The following is a 21,371-nucleotide window of genomic DNA, read 5'->3' as shown; positions in this document are numbered from 1 at the left end:
TGAGTTAGAACACCAATTTAGATGATACCCTGGTATGCCTCAAGGAGAATGTTACCCTCCTGAGATTTAGCATAAACAACATTTTATTGGCTATGTATACAGGTCTGACATCTTATGCAGATAAAAGGCATACAAAGTCAATTACAAACAAATAAAACATTTAGGCAAACTTAAAAGTCGAGGAAGAAACATGAACATTGACATTAAGCAATATTTCTGATGCTTGAAAGAATACAATGTTTATTGCATGCTTGAAATGAAATTGCCCCCACAAACCTTAAAGAAACATTCCTTCCTAGGGTCACCTTAACAAAACATTATAGTTATGGTTTGATTCCCGAGATACTTACCTTGGTAGGTGCTGCTGGTTACTTCCTGGTTCTTAAATCTCACATAGCATGTGGGCCAATAGGTATCCTTGATGATGTCGCAGCTTCCTATTGGCCCACATGCAGCAGGAGATTTCAACCTCCATTTTGTTTGCCTTGCAGTGATGGTACAAGGGGCACCTCGGAGGTAAGTATCACAGGAACTAGGGGGTCCCCAGAGCTTAAATGAATGGGGTTCAGCTCCGGAGACCCTCTGCTTCATACCTATGTAAAAGAAATGTATAGGAGGCGTCACGGGGGATCAGGACAACTCACCGGGATAAAGGCACCAGACAGAACAAAGTAGTCAAATAAAGGGCCAGCAAAAACACCGCACAATACACAAAGAGGGCTATAACCCATCAAAACAGGAGTTACGGGGGGGAATCCTAGCTAACTAGGTGCTGGGCGCTGCTTCAGTAGGTTTACCCAAGATGTCTTCCACACGCCGAAAGACTCTGGGTACCACCTACTAAGTTTAAAAGTTCTGCTTGTCCATGCAACCGAGCCTCATTCTGGATCTGTGTGTCGCCGGCAAGACGCTCGGAGTGACACACTAACTGTCTCCCAGACTGTGAGTCTGGATCTAATCTAACTAACTGTAATCGTCAGGAATTTACATAGACCTCAGACTCCATCTGAAACCATGGCTGGCCGACCAATCAGCACACAGATGCTCCAGGTTGCATTTCTTGCTTTTTAAAATGTATTTATTTTTAGTTATAGGTTTGAAGCCGGGGGTCTCCGGAGCTGAACTCTATTAATTTAAGCTCTGGGAACCCCTGCTTTCTGAGATAATTACCTCCGTATTATAAATGTCCCTCGTCACACGGGCTAATAGGAAGCCGCAAGGGATGATGTCACAGCTTCCCATTGGCCCACAAGATGCAGGGCATTTAAAGACGCCATTATGTTAGCCACACAGCCCCGTCGAAGCTGCTACTGCTAACCCCTACGGAGGTAAGTATCTCGGGAAACAGGGGGTCCCCAGAGCTGAAATGTATGTATGTATGTATGTATGTATGTATGTATGTACAGAGCAGAGGCTAGATTGTAGAGGTGCTAGGGGAGAATAGGAGGTAAGAAAGGAGAGCAAGCGAGAGAATGCAAGGCATCCAAGGAATTTAGAGGCAAAAGGTAGGCGGGAGACAAAGCAATTGTTAGCGAGACAGGTAGGGTCAAGCTTGTTATTTTTGAGTAAAGGTATAACTGTTGCATTGAGGTGGGAAAGCTACCAGAGCTGAGGTAGGAGTTGAAAATATGTGTGAGTGCAGGGATTATAGTAGGAGCAAGTTGTTTGAGGAGATGGGAGGGAATGGGGTCAAATGATAGAGGGTGAGGAGATCAGCAGCAACACGTCCTCATCTGTGATAGAAGAATAAGAGCCCAGGAAGGCAGGAGGAGAGTTAGGAAGGGGTGTAGGGTATTAAGAGGATACAGAGGGAATGCCTTGGCGAATGGAATCCACCTTTCTCTTGAAATAGTTACCAACGTCCTCAGGTGAAATGGAGGAAGAAAAACAGGTAACAAAAAGTTGTCTGAGTAGAGAGTCAAAGACAGCGTGGGTTGGACCTGTGAATGTTGATTAGTGAAGAAAATTATGTTTTTATAGCCTGGGAGAGGGTATAGTTGAAACAGAGTAGGATACATTTGAAGTGAAGGAAGTCTGCGAGAGTGTGAGATTTCCTCCAGTGCCATTCAAAGGAGCGAGTACAGGAGCGGGTGCATGCGTATATGGCAGTTTAGCCAAAGTCTGGGGTTAGAAGGGCAAGAATGGTGGAGAGAAATAGGGGCATGTAGATCAAGAGAAGAAGATAGGGCAGAGTTATAGTTCATGACCTGGTGAAAGGACCCATGTGTGCTGACTTTCCCACGGCCTATACCTGTCCCTAATACCTGTGCTTCACAACAAGCTCGCTACCTTGGAGGCAGGTTGCTTAGCTCCCTTGCAGCTGTTTACCTTCCTGGTTCTTCACTCAGCTTACACTAATACCTGGTACTAATTTCGGCTTGCCTGACCATTCTATTCTGACTGCTCCCTGCCCCCTACCATGCCCCTGGATTACCTGAGTATTCTTCTTTTGCCTCCCCCCTGTCCTGACTTTCACTAGTTTGACCTATCTACCTGCCAACTACCTCCCTGGACTCTTGGCCTGCTTGGCAATACTTTGGATCCAGATTCATGGTTCAGCTTCCAGCTATCTGCCATAACCCAGGTACTAACTGACTCTCCCCATGGCTTTACCTGTGGTTCCAGATACCAGACTGTCAGAGTCTGTAGCAGAACACAGCGAAGAGAGGGAGGAGCGCAAAGTGGAGTCAAGAACAAGTAGATCAATGGAACGCAAGTCTCTGCAGAAACATGGGGTAGATGGAGGTGAAGAAGAAGAGTACCGAGAGAGGTTAAATGGGATAAGGTGATGGTCAGAGAAAAGACAGAAGAAGGATTAGTAGAGGTAGGTGGGTGATAGATGACCACCACGTGGAGAAGGAGAATAGGAAAAAGCTGGACAGTGTGAGCCTCAAAGGAAGGAAAAGAAAGAGAGGGAGGAAGGGTTTGTTAACTGCAGATTGAGGAGAGGAGGAGCCCCATGCCTCCCCCCTGCCGTCAGGGTGCAGAGTGTTGGAGAAAGAAAGGCCACCAAAAGAGTGGGCAGCTTCCTTGCAGAGTCAGACTGAGTGAGCCAAATCTTGCTTATAGCAAAGAGGAGAAGAGAGTGAGAGAAAAAGAAGTCATATACAGACACAAACTTATTAGAAAGGGAGTGGGCATTCCAAATGGCACAGGAGAAAGGGAGAGGGAAGGGAGGTTGACAGGGGATTGGTATAAGGTTAGAGGGGCTTACACCATGAGGAGTACAAGTTGGATGTGATGGGCGAGGATGAAATAAGACAGGAGCCAAGATTGGGAGAAATATCACCAGAAGCAAGGAGGAGACGCATGGCAAGAGGGTGTGTGAGGAGCATTTGTAGGGGTGTGTTTGAGTGCAGGGTGTATTGCGGAGTGGTGTCAAAGGGCGCAGTCAGGAAAGGAGCTCATGTAAACTAAGAAATGAAGACGGAATGAGAGATGAGGAAATATTAATGGAGTTAGAGGAATAAGGAGAATGGTAGAAAGTGTATCTTGTAAAGAAGTGAAATTGGAGCAAATATAAATAGTAAAGGAGACATGGCACTGGTAGTAGTGCAAGTTTAGTTTCGAGAGGGGGGGTGAGGAGTGACCACTGGAAAGAATGTGAGGAAAAGGGTAAAGAGCAAGATGTTAGAACTTAACAATGTATGAATTATGGTGTTCTAGAATGTGTATTGAAGAGTGTTGGGTCTTCTTGAGTGTTTGATAGAAGATGCTCTCCTTTCCAACTCAATATCCAAGGCCAATAGGTGTGATGTTGTCCACTTCTGTTTTAACTCGACATTGTATGCCACTTAAAAATGGGCAACTTCAAAGCTACGATACTGCTACCCCTCTCTCTGTCTCTAAATATACAGTCCTGAGAAGACACCTGACCACAAGTTCTGTCCAGACACAGGTCAATTAACATGAGAGGCTCCAACTATCCATTCACCTGAAATGATCAATGCAAAAATGACTACATGTAATGGAATGTGTACTGTTGTATGCTGTGCAAGGCAGGTGCAATACAGGTGCATTCTTTGCAAGATTTAACATGCAGATTTATCAAAGACTCCTGACTTTGATCTATAAAGTGGTATTTCAAAGGATATTCCCATTAGCGTATATTCAATTGATGACAGCAGAAATAAGAAAATCTGTGTCAGTACAAGGATAAAATGACGGTTACAGTAATTTCATGGGAAGCATTTTAATGTTTAACATTTTTATTAATGTAACACAATTGCCTTACTGTCACAATACGTGACATTGTATATTCTATTCACTTTGATATTGCTTATGTGAATTTTGATACATTAGAGAGTTCAAATCTAAAAACGATTTCGGACGTTTCTGCAATGTAAAATTGTATTTGATTTTAGAGAAATTCGGTTAGTATGCACTGGTCAAAAACATAGATTTGTAGGAAAATTTGAATCGTTAAAATTCTTTCAATTTACCTTTTTGAAATACAGTTTAAAAATCTTGGGGAACAAAATACAGCTCAACCCCCTTATAACGCTGTGCTTGGGGTCCAAACAATCACATCGCTATAAGCGGATCGCGTTAGAAATAATGTACAATTGTATGCATTGTACAATAAAGTATTTAAAACACCAATAATCGTGTTGTAAAGTATTCATAAATACGGAAATTGGGAGCCACGCTAGCATCGTGTTATAAATAGATTCGCGTTATAACGGGGTTGAGCTGTATTAACCTTTCTCGAATTGTGCAAGGTAGACTGATACTATGAAAATATGCCATTTTTAATAATAGCACAATTAATCTAATTCAAATTCAATCATCTCCATTTGATAGATAAGCAGCTGCTATAATGTATCTGTTTTCTAGCAAACCATTTTCATGGCAGATAACTCAGGAATATTATACTGTACATACCAGTGCTGCCAAATACTCCATTAAGACTTGCACACGCTCCCAAAACTCCCTTGCTGCTCCTTTTATTGGCTTTTGGTGATTTTGCTTATTCTTATATTATAATAAACTTTTTCCATGATTGTATGACTTGAATTTCAACATAAATGAATACAGAGTATCTACAACATACATAGTGCCACGCAGCGGTATGTAAAGTACTACATACTGTAACTCAATGCTTTGACTTGATTGTACACCTAATATACTGTATATGCATGCTATTTGCTTGTAGGTTGTGGTATTGTATGAGAGTCAAACCTAGTTTCTTGCTCAGTGTGGCAACTGTTAACGGACGCAAATAAAAATGATTGTTAGATGGTTTGATTCATTCTCCGAAAATTAGAATTCCTGCCCATTAACTTTTCATACCGAACCATTGTGATTCAGCTGAAAGACTTGTAATTGCAAACTCCGCTCACTGCCCACTGGCACACTCCATTAAATAAATTCCTCTTCTGTGACAAAAGTAGAATTTCTAACAAAACCATAGAAATCCATTAAAATCATTTTGTTTCTAAAAAAAATAAATGCAAAGCAGTAATGTGTGTTTCCCCTGCCCCCCCCCCCGCCTCCCCACCCGCCTCCCCACCCATGCACTCTCAACTGGGGAATCTTCTGGGTTCAAGGCCAATGTGGACATGCATCCAAGAGATTTACCCCATGTAAAAGATAATTGAATAATAAAGTAGAAATCCTCTGTCCAACCCACCTTTTTTTAAAGCTGCAGACCAAGCAATATCCTACATGTTTTGTTTTTTTAATAAATCAGTTCTGTACTATGAGAAAATACTTGAAGCATTTTTTTTTTAATCCAAAATAGATTCAATGCCTAATCCTACAGTACCTGGGTACTATGAAATATAAATGTAAACGAGTAATCATAAAACATTGCTCAAACATGTCACAGCAGGGAAAATCATGTACTGTATTTACGGATACTCAAATTCACTACTAATGTAAGATGGTATCGTCCTCCAAAATCATCAGAATAGCATCCTATGGTATCTAATACCACTGAACTGCATATTTTCCCTCAAGATTGGTTGTGGCATCACAAACGCTCCATCGGTCCAAGATGTCAGGACTGGTCAACCCTCGTGGCAGTATATGGATGCTGGCATCTACCCCCATAGACATGAAAGAGCGCTGAAGTTCCACCGATACACATTTCACCTTAACGTGTCTTTGTCAGGGGCGTAACAATTGTGTCTCTGCATCTAAATTTAAAGAGAGCAATCATGAGGACATCATGGGAACCCAAAAAGACAAAAATATAGTGTAAAAATACAATTTACAGTGTATACAGGATAATGGCACCAATACAAAAACCGCACTCCACAATATTTACAATATGTACAAATGGAGATGAATAAATACAAATGTATGAGGAACCACTCTAAGGTACAGTAACTGCTCCGTTATAGAAACCCTCTAAAATATATGTCCTCATTTAAACCCATTGGAATAACAGTATTCAAATTGAATATCCACCGACTCTCCTCTAGAATAGTAATTTCTCAAGGTGACCTCCTCTAATAACACACTTTCTTAATACCAAATGCTTTCAAACCCATACGGGAACCTTTATGCATTTCTAAGAAATGCCATACAACACTTGTTAATGTCTTCCCCTTAAGTTTATCTTTCATCGCATTTCTGATGTTGCAGGCATGTTCAAGTACCCTCCTCCTTAATTCTCTCTCGAGGTCATGCCCACATACATCAGTCTACATGGACAAATTAAAGCATAAATTAACCTCTTCTTTAGGCAATTTATATAGTCTCTAATACCAAACAACTTCTCAGGAGTAAAAAAAATACATATTTTATAAATGATATGATCCTCCATAACTTGAAAATGTCTCTGGACACTATTATAACCTGGAGAGTAACACGGAAGACATTTAAGCTATCATACTCCATCTATAGGTGTTTGCCAATCCAGGGAAACCTTAGGTTCCCTCCAGAAAATTACCAAAAGATCTTCCACATATGGAGAAAAAGGGGGGTTAGATGCCTCGACCATATTGTCAATAAAGAAACCCTAAAATGTATGATTTGCCAAGAGCTAGTACAGAAATATGATCTCCCCAAAAATCGAATTTTTCCATATATTCAGCTATTAGTTTAGAAACTCCAAGATTTGTATATATTAAAAAAATAACTAATTTGAAAGCTATTTTAACCAGAATAGTCCAATAAGATACTCATTAGAGGAACTAAGCTAACTAGGGACCATATGGAAAAAAATAACAGAAAAAATCTGAAGTCTTGGCAACAAGACTTCCAGTAAGTACAGTACAGACAATTGAGGATTTAGTGACAGGATATGTAAGACCATGCAAAATAATAGTCTAGAGAATTGGAGAGCAATGCAATTCAAGATAATGCACAGAGCATATGTTCCCTTTGTCAGACAAATAAGAAAGCATTGAGACAGATACAACTAAATGTCCAAAATGCGGACTACATAAAGAAAATCTCATGCATTGTCTCTGGTCATGCGACACGACCTCAGAATTCTGGGATCAGATACTACAATATATAGCAAAAGTAACAAAAATGTTCTGGAAAAAGCATCCACTTCCCATGATATTCGCCAACTTTGAGCCTTAGTCAATGAAAGTCAATCAAAACAGAAAAGCGATTCTTCCAACAGAATTGATTTTTTTAACAGCAAGAAAAGCAATTATGATTAAGTGGCTCGATCCAGACATGCCAAGCAAAGATCTAATTAGGTCACTGTTCATCAGGTTAATCACCATAGACAAAATAACAAACGAACAACCAGAATAATAAATACTATTCCAAATGGGAGTTGATTCTAGCTTAATTTCCAATCCAAGAACAAGAAACACATACAGTAGAGTTATGTGCAAAATAACTATTATCCAGATATGGATGATAGCTCATTTGCCCATTATAAAATTAAACATTAGCCAGCCAGCATAAATAAAGTAAATAAAACTTTCTACTTACCCCTGCCATCATGAAGGGCGTCCTCATCAGCATACTCAGGTCCATGTTCTCCGTTGCCAGAAAGAATACAATGAACTGATAATGTATTAATCTGTGCCTTTTTAGGGTACAGATAAATACAGTGACAGCCAATGCATTTTTTGGTAAATACTTGTTTTCTACTGATTGTTATTTTTTGATTTCTATTTATTGTTTGGATGAAATTGTTTTGAATTTGGATGGCTTGTTTTAGTACATTTTAGGATTGGTTAGCATTTTAAATTAATTATTTGTTTTGTTGGCTACTGGTTTAAATTCATTAATTGTTTTGTTGTCTAGTGTTTAAAAGTAATTAATTGTTGTTGGTTAGTGCTTTATTTATTAAATTGATTGGCTGGCTAGTGCTTTTATTTATTTATTTAATTTTTTGGCTAGTGCTTTTATTTCTTGAATTGGGGTGTTTAGGTGATTATGTATATCTTTATTATTGTATATTTTTGACCTTCATGCTTTTTTATTAGGGTGACCATTGACTACTATAGTGGCTTATCATGCCCATATTATATGGGTATGATGTACCACTATGCCAATCAATGGGTACAGGGTGAGTATAGTGGTTCTGGGGTGGGTGGTTAGGCCTCCCGGTGGGTAGCGGGAGAGGGTGGGTTAACCCCTTAATTACTATAGATGTTATTAACGCTAAGGTGATTAAGGGTTAGGGGCCATTAGATTGTATTTTATTTTGTATTCTTTCTGGCAACGGAGGACATGGACCTGGAGTATGCTGATGAGGATGCCATTCATGATGGCAGGGGTAAGTAGAAAGTTGTATTTACTTTATTTATGCTGGCTGGCTACTGTTTTATTTTATAATGGGCAAATGATCTATTATCCATATCTGGATAATAGTTATTTTGCACATTACTGTACTCTATGTGTTGGGGGGGAGGGGCAGACACCCATGGGGACCACCTGAGGACTCCCAGACACCCGCGGCCTCTGGTATCAATCATGTGGGGGTAGAGGAGATGGGTATTAGTGGATAGCAGCTGTTTTAATATAAATATAAATGTTAATACTAGTGTAGATGAGCAGGGAGTCTCTGTTGCAGAACTGCATTGATTTGAGGTCCAGGAACCCCCTGCTTCCCAAGATAGAGGCCCGGTTATGGGGTGCCGTTATCTCCTATGCATTTAAAAATGTCTTGCGTCATGTGACCATGGGAATAAAATGCATAGGAGATACCGGCACCCCATAACGAAGCCTGTATCTCGGGAAGCAGGGGTCACCAGACCTGAAATCAATGCGGTACTACTCCGGAGACCCCCTGCTCAGTCAACACTAGTATTAAAATTAATATTAAAATACACCGATCTCTGGCGAGATTTGCACAGGGAGAGGCGGCTTTCTCTGTGCAGCTGTCTCTGCAGCTAAAACAAATTGCCGGATATGGCCTTTTCAGAGAGGCGATCATCACGTCGCGGACTACTAGCCCGTTTTGGGAATTATTTTTGGGTAATTTTCTGAATACCGTGATAGCAACGCTAAAAAAACTGGCGAATTTAACGGCCCGGCGATTTTTTTTATGAACGCTTATAGCATGGGCCCACTAGTGTTTAGTGTTTCATGTTTGATGTTTAAGGTTTAAGTTTATTAGAAAGATGTAACAATTTAGTTTTGAAAAAAATGGGTAACAACGAAATGATGTACAGTACTTTGGAAAAGGAATATTGGAAATAAGCAATGCAGTTGAAACATGTAAAAATGACAAGGACGCAATATTCAAGAAGTGTGTTAATAATCCAGCTCTTCCTTTTATTGTTTATGATTCCTTATTGACTATCAATGTTTGTAAACAATATACTGTGATGAAGTGTAACTGTATACACCCAAATAAAAATATATTGTAAAAAGAAAAACTGTCTCTCCTATCTGTCATATTGACTCACACCCCAAAAAAATAATTACATTGGATTCTTCATGCAAAATAGCTCTAATATCATTCCAACTCGAATTATATGTGGTGCTATATCTTACAGTCACATCAGTCTCTTTAGTCTTACTCTTAGAAAAGAAGAGGTTATCCCTCACAGCTGGTTTAGCTTTTACAAAGCCTTTTTTAATACTCTTAAAGCTACAACATCTTTCTTTGAAGATAGATCTTAATTATTTTGCTCTTTTGTCAAAAGTAATATCATTCTAAATGTTTTGACGAGCTCACAGATGTTGCCCCACTGGGGTACCTCTAAGCATTGACGGTGGATGACAACAGGAAAAATGTAGCACATTATTGGTTGCCATGTCCTTTCGATATAGATCCATCTCAAGGCTTCCAGTGGAGGAGATACTGATATTGGGGCCTAGGAAGAAGACACATTGTTTTTGACATTTCTGTTGTGAGTTTGATATGCAAATCCTTATTATTCAAGCAGCAATAAAAGCATGGCATTCTTAGGCTGCGCTTATAGTGCCGGTGACGACGACGGTGACGTTACGCTGCGGTCGCTGGAAAAATCAAACTGACTTGACTTCCAGAGATCGCGACCGAGCCGTCGCTCTGCTTCTACTATAAGCGCACGCGACAGCGGAAATATATTGTTTTGCTGTGACGTTGCGTCACCGATGCAGGCACTATAAGCGCAGCCTAACTCTGAGACATTCCACAAAAACTGAATATTTTGTCACATACTACTTAAAGCTGCAGTTCAGTGTTTTTTTTTTTTTTTTTTTTTTTTTAACTTCAATAGTTTCATGTGTGCAATCTCTAATTACCTAAAGAACTGTATAGCTGCCAGTCAATTCGTTCTCCATGTATTGATAGGTCGAAATTTGGTGACATAATTAGTGAAGGGATCTGTTTTTCTTCTGCTTCTGTCTCTCAGTGGAAGCTCATGAATATTCATGAGCAATCCTGCACTGACACGTGCTAGAGGGAGGGCAGGGCTGACAAAGGGGTGTGCCAGGGCTTGTGACAGGACATGAAGGGGCAGTGCCTTAGATAATGGCTGTTAAAATAGAATACAAGAAAATTGGTCTTTAAGAGTTGTTTGTTTTAAAACAGAAAATGCTAGAAGTATTTTTTCTTACTACAGAACTGATTTATTAAAAAAACACACATGCAGGATATTGACTGAACTGCAGCTTTAAATAGTTGAAATGACATTGACTCCAATATGATACATCTCCCACATGTATAACCGATGAAGTAATAGCACAGAATCAATTTAAAAAAAAAAATGATGATGATCAGCAGAAATTGTGAGTAAATCCTGATCTTCTGATAAAGAGATCCTTGAAGTCTATCTTCTAGATTTAATTAAGATTCCACTGTATGTGATTTTCTTCTTCCCACATTCCATCTCCTGCTGTATGAAATCCAAAGTATGGTGAAAGAATGTGCAATGCATGGAATATACTTAAACATTATGGGATTACACACAAATCTATCTCCATATGACTTCTTGTTAGAATAAGTATCTGTGATATTTATGTCAGAGAAGCTGTTTCCACTTCCAATGCATAATTGATCTCATTGTTCAATTTCCTCTTTCATGTGCTAGCAAGAGGAGCATAGGTCTTCAATATAGCTTTCAAATCTGCTAGGATTAAAACTCACATGGAAAATGTAACAAGAACTGCCAACACAGCAGGTAGGCCAAGTTACAGCCTTGTAGGATGTTCTTTTACATAATGTCTGGTATTATTACTGTGCATTTATGCCAGACTAGTAGAGAATTTCAGGATGGAAGAAACGGAAAATAAATGCTGATACTATCATTTTTATTTGCAAAACTGTTCTTTTATACAGCACTGTACATTCTAACAATGTGTATGGTAGGAGAAAAGGTCACAAGCAATCTTATCTCAATACAAGTGCTATTAAAAATACTTGGGCGTCTATGGATCAAAGCAATGGTGAAGCAATTCTGGGGCAGTAATGTACACTAGATATACATTATCAATTTGAACCAGTTAGTGTTAGGACCTGCGATATTATGGTCATGCCTTGAAAGTGGCTCGCAGGCTTATACGCTTTGGCCATAGGGTTAACTAAATGACCATTTTTTCAAGAGATATATAGGTATTTCACTGTGTATTTGTGTCACATTGTATGTTGCTCTGGACTTCTTTGTTTCTTGTTTTATACAGGAGCAATCCAAGACAACAATTTTTTTTAAATATAGAATTGAAGCAGGGAGTCTCCAGAGATGAACCCCACTAATTTCAGCTCCGGGGACGGGTTTCTTCGGGCAAAACTTACCTACAAATAAGTGCCGGTAGCAGCTCTGGCTCAGCTCCAGCTTTCAAGTTTGCACCTCCCGTGGCACATGGACCAATAGGAAGACGCTCCGATGACATCCCGGCTTCCTATTGGCCCGCAGGCCGGGAAATATCTGAAGAGCGGACATATTCTGAACCCTGGTAATCAAGGAGAGCAGCTACCGGCATCTAATTTGCCGGTAAGTATCTTCGGAAGCAGGGGGTCCCCGAAGCTGAAATCAACCGGGTTCAGCTCCGGAAATCCCCTGCTTCACCCTATGTATATATATTTTAAAAATGACACCCGCAAAAAAATTTGCCGCCTTAGATTGCCTCTTTAAATGCCATTTCAGTGAGCAATAACATGGTATCACTTCTCCAACAGCAAGAAGCTTTCTATAGTTGACAGTTTAAAGTTACAATCAGTATAATTTAATATTAATTTCCGTTAGGCTGTCACTCCAGAAAGTGTTCCTCTAAAACAACTAATAAAAAAATATATGATTTAATATGTAATATTTTCAAGTGTAGTTTATGATAGGCTGCACTTCGCGTTCTTTTCACTTATACTGTATCTTTGCAAATAAACCTTGGTTAAATATTCAACATATTTATAAGCATTTACTCATTAAAACATTGAATTTGTTTATTTTAATTAATTACCTGAATATACATCGTAAACTTAATTTACTCTAAACAAAACAATGTACAGTGTACGACTAATATTATTAAAAGAAATGGACTTTATTGTTTAGAATGGTGGGCATTGTGTTGACATAAATGTGTGCCTCATTATAAAACCTCACACTACTTCTCGGCCTAAGTATATTTTGTTATGCATTTTAGTTAGATTCGCTGTGCTCTTTATAAATAAAGAGAGATCAATGGTTTCTGCAATCTTAATACAGCTGTGTTTATATCTCTGTGTTGTTACATCACGTGCCATGTGCAACAGTCTTCCCCTTACCAGCTCTGATGGGAAAAGTTGTAAGGAGAGCACAATATTTTAAATATTATTTCTTAATCTGTAAACAGATTTCCATACTGTGATGGCTTGAGTTTTTCCCTTAATAAAATACATAAACAGGCAAATGAAGTTGCAACACCTGATATCGTCTTGTCTCTACAACAAACGTTACAATGAAAACGTGATTTTTAATGATTTAGGCTTCATGCAGTACCTGGGCAAAACATCTCTAATACTTAGATCTGCCATGAAGCATCTTCAAGATTTGGGTGGAAAGGGCAATAATTAATTGTCTGAAATGATGTAAAGGAAGGCAAATGGGCTTAAAGTTCTACTTTCCTCAAGATTAATTTAACTAGCTTTTTTTTCTATAAAGTTTAATATTGACATACAATTTACCCAATATAAACTATGAACCAATGTTGATGAAGAGAGACATCACGTACGTTACAAATGAAACGGAAATATTTTAGAAAGTTGACTGAAATAGTAATGGTTTAGTAGGAACGAGAGGTGGTTAAGAAAGGAACATGTACTGAAACAGAATGTGAATTATCTAAAATGTGTTGCAACCAAAGAAAGTTGAAAAAGTGAATAAAAATGTTTGAACACAAATGAAACAGGGAATATCCGTTGGGAAATAATCGAACGTACTGCTTTAAGTGTTATACAACAATAAACTGAACATACTGTATGTCTAATAATGAAATACAGAGGCAGGACCACCTGTGAACAAGGAGAGAAACGTTTAGAGCTGCACAGTCAGTGAGCAGGGAGTCCGGAAAAGGACATTGGGATCAATCACAGACACGTCTGACAGCGGGATCCACTTCATAGCACCATGACAGGGTTGCAGACCTGTCTGAGACATGCAAATGTGCCACACATAGTATTTTTTTTTTATTAGTCAATAATGAAATACAATAATTTTTTAATGTTCTGTTCACCTGATCTTCGGTTGTGATGATTTCAGGCAATGCTTAGTCCATTGACATCTTTTTTTTTTACAATCTTATTGAAATCTGACCTACTTACACTTAAAACAAATTGGTATTGCTGAAACATTCCATACTTCCAAAACAACCCAGGTGTAATCCATGTTATGGTGCAGTACAGAAACATCAGCACACCACCCCTGTAGTACTCTTTGAAGTTTACTTTTTACTCATGTTAGATCTCCATGCTGTGGATCCAATTGATTTTTAGGAAGCACTCGCTCTTATTAGTTATTATTCAAGTGGTAAATAATGTATTGTACAATAACAAAAGTCAAACTATCTAATTAATGCAGCCCTTAAAATGTTTTTTTTCCCCCTCTTACTTCAAACTGGGATGATCTCATTATTCCAGCTCCAGAGATAAGCTCAGTGGTTTTGGCAGGTTTAGATAAAAGCTTGACAACAAGCCAATTGATAGTGGCAACCTCATTAGATGCACCCAGTTCCAACCACAAAGCACATACTGCACAGTGGGGTCCTCTTTGCGTAATTAGCTGGATACCAAGGAAGTTGCCAAGAACCCTTTGTACAATCTACCATCCAAGACCTAAAATTAGATTATCTCCAGCACTGAGGGTTTCCTGGGAGAAAAAGTGGTGCAGCCAGGGCTGGCGTGCCTCTCCCCCACAACAATTCAACCGATTGTGGGGGGAGAGCGCGGGGCCTCTGTTCCTGTCTTTTATCCTTCTCCGGCGGCATCTCATGGCATCTCCTCCTGCATGGTCCAGTCATCGTGGCTTCGCGACGTCAAGTGGTGTCGCCTTTCCTTGACAATGGGATGACACGTGATGTCATGCCATGACAATGGGATGCCCTGTTGTGGCACCTTGCCATGGCAACGTGGCGCATCATGGCGCCCTGACATCCCATTGTCATGGCAACGTGACGCCATTTGACGTCACAAAGCCATGATGATGGGACCATGCAGGGGGGAGATGGGACCATGCAGAGAAGGCAAGATATGAGGCCCCGCACATGTCCCTGCACCGAGCCCCGCAAACATCCCACCTGGCCCTGGGTGCAGCCATAAATAGGGAGATCTCCATTTGAGAAATATGGAGAGTAAAAAACAATAGGACTGCTGCTTCTGTTGTCCAGCTATGTATTATTTAGTGTACGTATGCACTGAAGATGCAAACCCCAGTGCTGTAAAAAAAATATGTTTTGCTTTGCTTTGAAAGGGCATCCCTCCATTTTCCTACCTGTCTCTTCTGAGTAGAAACATTCTCTCTGACTGCTCCTGCAGGGATAGTATAACATGGCAGAATAAAACCAGATGAAGTTTGATGATGTCACTGCATTCATTTGAGAGGTAGGGCAATAAACTATGTATGTATGTATCTTTATTTATATAGCGCCATCTATGTACATAGCGCTTCACAGCAGTAACACACGTGACATAACAATATAACACACAATAATATAACACATAATGGGAATAAGCGCTTCAGACATAAATGTAACATTAGTAAAAGGAACCAGTGCCCCGAAGAGCTTACAATCTAAGTGGTAAGTAGAACGTACAGAGACAGTAGGAAGTTGTTCATGAACATGAAACATAGCTGGGATTCTGAGGTAGAAAATATCAACCACAGGGGGGGTTTTAAGTCAAGTCATTGGCAGGTAACAATGGATTGTACTTCCTTGCCCCATATTGGAGCTTAGTGAATCCTGGCTAGAGTTTTCTTTATGCAGTGTCAATAATAAAAATCAATATTGTTTATAAATCAGTTGATTAGTAAATGTGTGTAGAAATAAATTAGGATCTGGTCATATGATTCGTTTTGCTCAGAGTTTATTGTGGGTGTGGTGGGGATGCAGCTTTAACGGTTGACGCATTGAAAATAGAGAGAAGATGGAAAGGGGCTTTTGAGGGCTCTGTGCCCATTTCCCAGTTACAGAACTTGTGCAAAACTAGGGCAGAAATAATATCAGAATTATCATTGGAAAAGAAAACAAAGAAAACATTGCTATTAATGGGCTTTCTTACCTTGATTGATCTGATTATTTTTTGCATAGCTTCGTTGTAACAGTAAGTCTTTAAATCATGATTAAAGTTTAAAATCTAAAATCATGAAATTGGGCTAAGAGTAAGACAAACTATTATGCACAGTATCTACAGAAGTAGAACGGGACAGAAACCAGTGATGGCAGCTTTCTAAATAAGGAACATGGGGGGAAAAGTATGGCAAAATGCAACTATCATTCCGAAATAATAATGTCCCATCATCACATGACTGCAAGATCATGGTACTGATACTTGTGTCTAGGGACAGAAATAAGAGAAAGTGATGAGTGATCTAGGATTCCTGTGCCTTCTGTAGTCATCCAGATGTAGTCATTCTTACCAGAGCGTTAATGGTGAAGGAGTACATGAAACAGATGTAGCAGACATTGTTGCACCTGTTACTGTGCAATACCTTTGCCGTGTGTTTGAGTGCTTTATCGTACGATTTGCCATTGTTTGTATGCAATTTGCAATGCAATCAGATGGAGCCGTAACGTGCTAAATCGTACGACTTTGCTAACTAATCTCAAGGATTTCTCTTGGTATTGTGCCATAACGGTACGATAACATCTGCTACATCTGTATCTTACATGTAATGACATAGGATTTAAAACCTCCATTGCACTAGATGCAGATGATTGCTGAAGAAAAGCATGTGCTCTACAAAGATCCTGCTCTCCCAAAGCAAGGGCGGAATCTTTCAAAGGGTTAACAAAACAAATGCTTCCAAGAAAACATTTTTATCTCATCTTCTGCATCTAACAAGCTTGAGGTGCATTTAGTAACAACATATTATCTTTTCTGTCTTTGGATTGTTCCTTTGTATAGATCTCCCTCGGGCTAAAAAATATATGTCAAATATTGGAAATTCCTAAGGTCACAAGAAAAGAAAAAAAAAACTATTCACAGCAATCTGTGGAAACAGATCAGGTGAACATATTAAAAGTGTAAAGCTCCTGAGAAGGATTAAGCAGTATTTACCACATGCATAGGCATGAGAAGTAAAGTTAAGCAGACTTTGGGTTGTAAGTAAGTGTATGGCCAAATGTATGATGTCATTCAACCTCTGCATGGGGTAAATAAACCACAGACTAATGAGCTTACACGTCTTAACTTACATTGTTGAACATAGTGAGAACTAATCATATATGTACACATTCTATGCCAGTCATTTCTTAGAGTGCTAAATTCGAAGGGTCCACATTATTGTGCTAATTCTTCTGCGAACGTCCAATATTTGACAGGAAACATGCTTTGTTAAGATGTTTTACACTGAAGGGATAGAGCATGTGATGGAGGAATAAATGAAATGTTTGCATTCTTACTCTATTCTCCGTTGGGGGAGAATTTGCCGTGCAGCTGAAATCTTCTCCGCTGGGAAATATCTAGGATAACATTTCAGGAGCTTAAGACAAATGTTATAAAAACAATCTTTGAATTAATTAACTGAAAAGGTCACTGAATACTAACATGGTCATTTAAATGATGGTAGAATGGGATGCTCATTACAATAATGTCGGAGATGTGGTCACAAGGTTAACTATTTTTAATGTGCAAGTTAGGGAGTAATGTCTGCTGGCTCAAAAGCTGCTGTGCGACAGCAATTGTCACAATGCATGCTATGCATTAGTAAAGGGGCGCGCACACTTTTCAGTCTGCTCCCCCCTGCCTGCTCTCCCCCCCCCCTCCTTACCTTGGCTCCTGCACCAAATGATGCTGTGGGGTCACGTGACGTCACGTTGCCATTGAGACGCATTGCTGAAGATGAGGTAAGGGAAGTTACAGACGCCTCGTGCGATCCCCCGGCATTTAATTTAAATGCCTTGGGGAAGTGCAGGGCCTCTGTAACCGCCACGCCCCACCCAGAAAATCTCACGCCCCCCAGTTTGCACACCCCTGCATTAGTAAACCATCTAGGATATCTTAAAGAGGCAATCCATGCAATAACCTGCATGTTTTGTTTGTTTTTAAATAAATCAGTTCTGTAGTATTAGATAATACTAACTACATTTTTTTTAATTCAACTCAATCCCATTTTTAATTAGTTTTAATATAATGAGCATCCTCTGATTTCTATAGCAGGTTTTAGCACACCTCCCCAGCAGTGCAAGATCTTTGTAACACTTTCCTGTTTGTGATAATTTGTTGCTAATATTCCCAGGAGTTTGAGTTACAAAGTGTAATATTAGATAATGTTACCTTAGTAATATAAGATTACATTGTAGCTGCTGAGTTACACTGACTGAAGCATTGATCAACGGAGCAATTACGGGAGAACTAACCGATCGGTAGCTTAGGAAATTCGCTTTCAATAAAGGGAATCAAAGGCTGCGTATATTAAAACAAAAATGTATATATATATTTTTTTTTAAGTGCCGCTTGAATTGCCTCTTTAAAACATAGACAAAGCTAAGGATCAAATGGCTTTCTAATAATTTACAGCAGAATAGGCTATCTATAGGAATGTGGCATAAGTCACTGTTATTGTCAACGTCTATGTTTCAAATAGGTTAACACAGAAGTGTTTTGTTAATACGTTCCAGTGACCATTAGAGAAACAATACCGGTTGAATTCAGGGTGGCTATGTTTTCCCAGCAGGGAAATGCATATTTTCAATCATACGATCAAACCTAAAATTCACTTTTCTTCAACGTTTATTAAATACAAGCGTGAAGAATCAGATTTTTGGCACGCAATTTTTTATCCAAAATATTATTTGGAACAACAATGAATAAGTAGAGACATCATTACGAAACATTGAAAACATGGCATGTGATATTTCATAAAAATATTCAATGCATTTACTGTATACATTTTCTATTATTAATCAAAAAAAATCTTAATAATCGCTATTCTAGGTTAAATTATTATAATTTTTTTACAAAGTGAAATACAATATCAATATCATGAAAGCCGATATCTCAACATCTAAGACATTCACATGATCAATTTAGACACATTTTCCCTCTTAGTTTAGCAGCAGGAAGTGGACTTTTAGTTATCCACTTATTGGATAAGGTACAAGTTGCTGCGATTCATATTTCCTTTCACTGCCCTGCCAACAACCTCAGTTAAAGGCTTACACAAATCATCCTTAGGGCACCTCAGTCTCTAAAGTCAAATATGAAAATGCTAAATCATCCTCTTGCTTTACTTTGGATTTGATCATTGATAATGGTGACGACATATCTGGCTTTTAGGCGTTTAAAGCTGCAGTTCAGTCAATATCCTGCATGTGAGTTTTTTTTTAATAAATCAGTTCTGTAGTAAGAAAAAATACTTTTAGCATTTTCTGTTTTTAAAAAAACAACTTTGAAAGACCAATTTTCTTGTATTCTATTTTTTTTTATATAACTTGTATTTTATTAGTGAACAAACACATGATATACAGAGCTCCTCCCTCAAGCATGTCTTTCCCCCCTCCCTCCCTCCATCATGTCTTTCCCCCCTCCCTCCATCATGTCTTTCCCTCCTCCCTCCAGCATGTCTTTCCCCCCTTCTTCCAGCATGGTTTCCCCACCTCCCTCCAGCATGTCTTTCCCCCCTCCCTCCAGCATGTCTTTCCCACCTCCCTCCAGCATGTCTTCCCCCCCTCCCTCCCTCCATAATGTCTTTCCCCCCTCCCTCCAGCGTGTCTTCCCCCCCTCCCTCCCTCCATCATGTCTTTCCCCCCTCCCTCCAGCATGTCTTTCCCTCCTCCCTCCAGCATGTCTTTCCCCCCTTCTTCCAGCATGTCTTTCCCACCCCCCTCCAGCATGTCTTTCCCCCCTCCCTCCAGCATGTCTTTCCCACCTCCCTCCAGCATGTCTTTCCCACCTCCCTCCAGCATGTCTTTCCCACCTCCCTCCAGCATGTCTTTCCCACCTCCCTCCAGCATGTCTTTCCCCCCTCCCTCCCTCCAGCATGTCTTTCCCACCTCCCTCCAGCATGTCTTTCCCACCTCCCTCCAGCGTGTCTTTCCCCCCTCCCTCCAGCATGTCTTTCACACTTCACCATGTCCCCCGCCTCTATTATGTCTTTCTCCCCCCTTCCTCAAGCATGTTATTCTCCTCTCCCAACCACCAGCGCCCTCCCCTCCCATCCACCTCACATCTTCCCCCCCTCCTGTGACCCCCTGCATGGCTTTCTTCCCCTCCCCCTCCCTTAGCATGTCTTTGTGCCCATCCCATAGCATGTCTTTCCCCCCTCAGCATGTCTTTCTCCCCTCCCTCCAGTATGTCTTCCCCCTTTCCTCCAGCATTATTCTAATCTCCCAACCACCACCAAGTCACCCCACTCCCCTCCCCTAGCATGTCTTACTCCTTCCCCCCACCATCAGCATGTCTTTCCTCCCACCCCCCACTCCCAGCATGTCTTTCCTCCCACCCCCCACCGCCAGCATGTATTTCCTCCCCACCCCCAGCAAGGGTTGCCAGGTGACTTCTCCAAAAATACTGGACACAATAATGAAAGGTACGACGCGTTCGAGACACACACACACACACAACCCTCTCACCTCTCTGCTCCATGCTGTTTCGTCCTCTCTTTGGCCACATCTCCTGGCTCCTGACACCTCCTCATGATTGACTGTATTACCAAGCAGCAGCCAACAGGATGGAGAAAGCTGCCCAGCCCCCTAGCAACAGCCCTGCTCAGGGAAATCCCGCGACCCCCTAAGCCGGCCAGGTAACTATGTCCAGAGAGGTGATACCAGACACCTACTTGTCCAGAGAGGTAATACCGTATACACATACATGGCCAGTATTACAGTACCTCTAATTTTGTACTGGACAGAGTTTGCAAATACAGGACTGTCAGGTTCAATACTGGACACCTGGCAACCCTACGGCCCCGAGCATGTTTTTCGTCCCCACCCCCAGAATGTCTTCCCCTCCCATCCCACCCCCAGCATGTTGTTCTCTCCCCTCCACCCCCAGCATGTCTTTCTCTTCCCCCCTACACCCCAGCATGTCTTTCTCTTCCCCCCTACACCCCAGCATGTCTTTCTCTCCCTTCATACACCCCAGCATGTAGTTCTCTCCCTTTACCCCCTAGCATGTTTTATCTCCCCCCCTACACACATACCCCAGCATGTATTTCTCTCCCACCTACCACCAGCATGTCTTTCATTCCCCCCGCACCCAAGCATGTCTTTCTCGCCCCCCCCCCCCACTGAAGCATGTCCTTCACTCCCCCCCACACCCCAGCATGTCTCTCTCCCCCTCCCAACCTCCCCAGCATGTCTTTCTCTCCACCCACACCCACCAGCATGTCTTT

This window comes from Ascaphus truei, chromosome 17 (genome assembly GCF_040206685.1).
Source record: "Ascaphus truei isolate aAscTru1 chromosome 17, aAscTru1.hap1, whole genome shotgun sequence".
NCBI lineage: Eukaryota > Metazoa > Chordata > Amphibia > Anura > Ascaphidae > Ascaphus > Ascaphus truei.
This window is presented reverse-complemented; position numbering follows the sequence as displayed.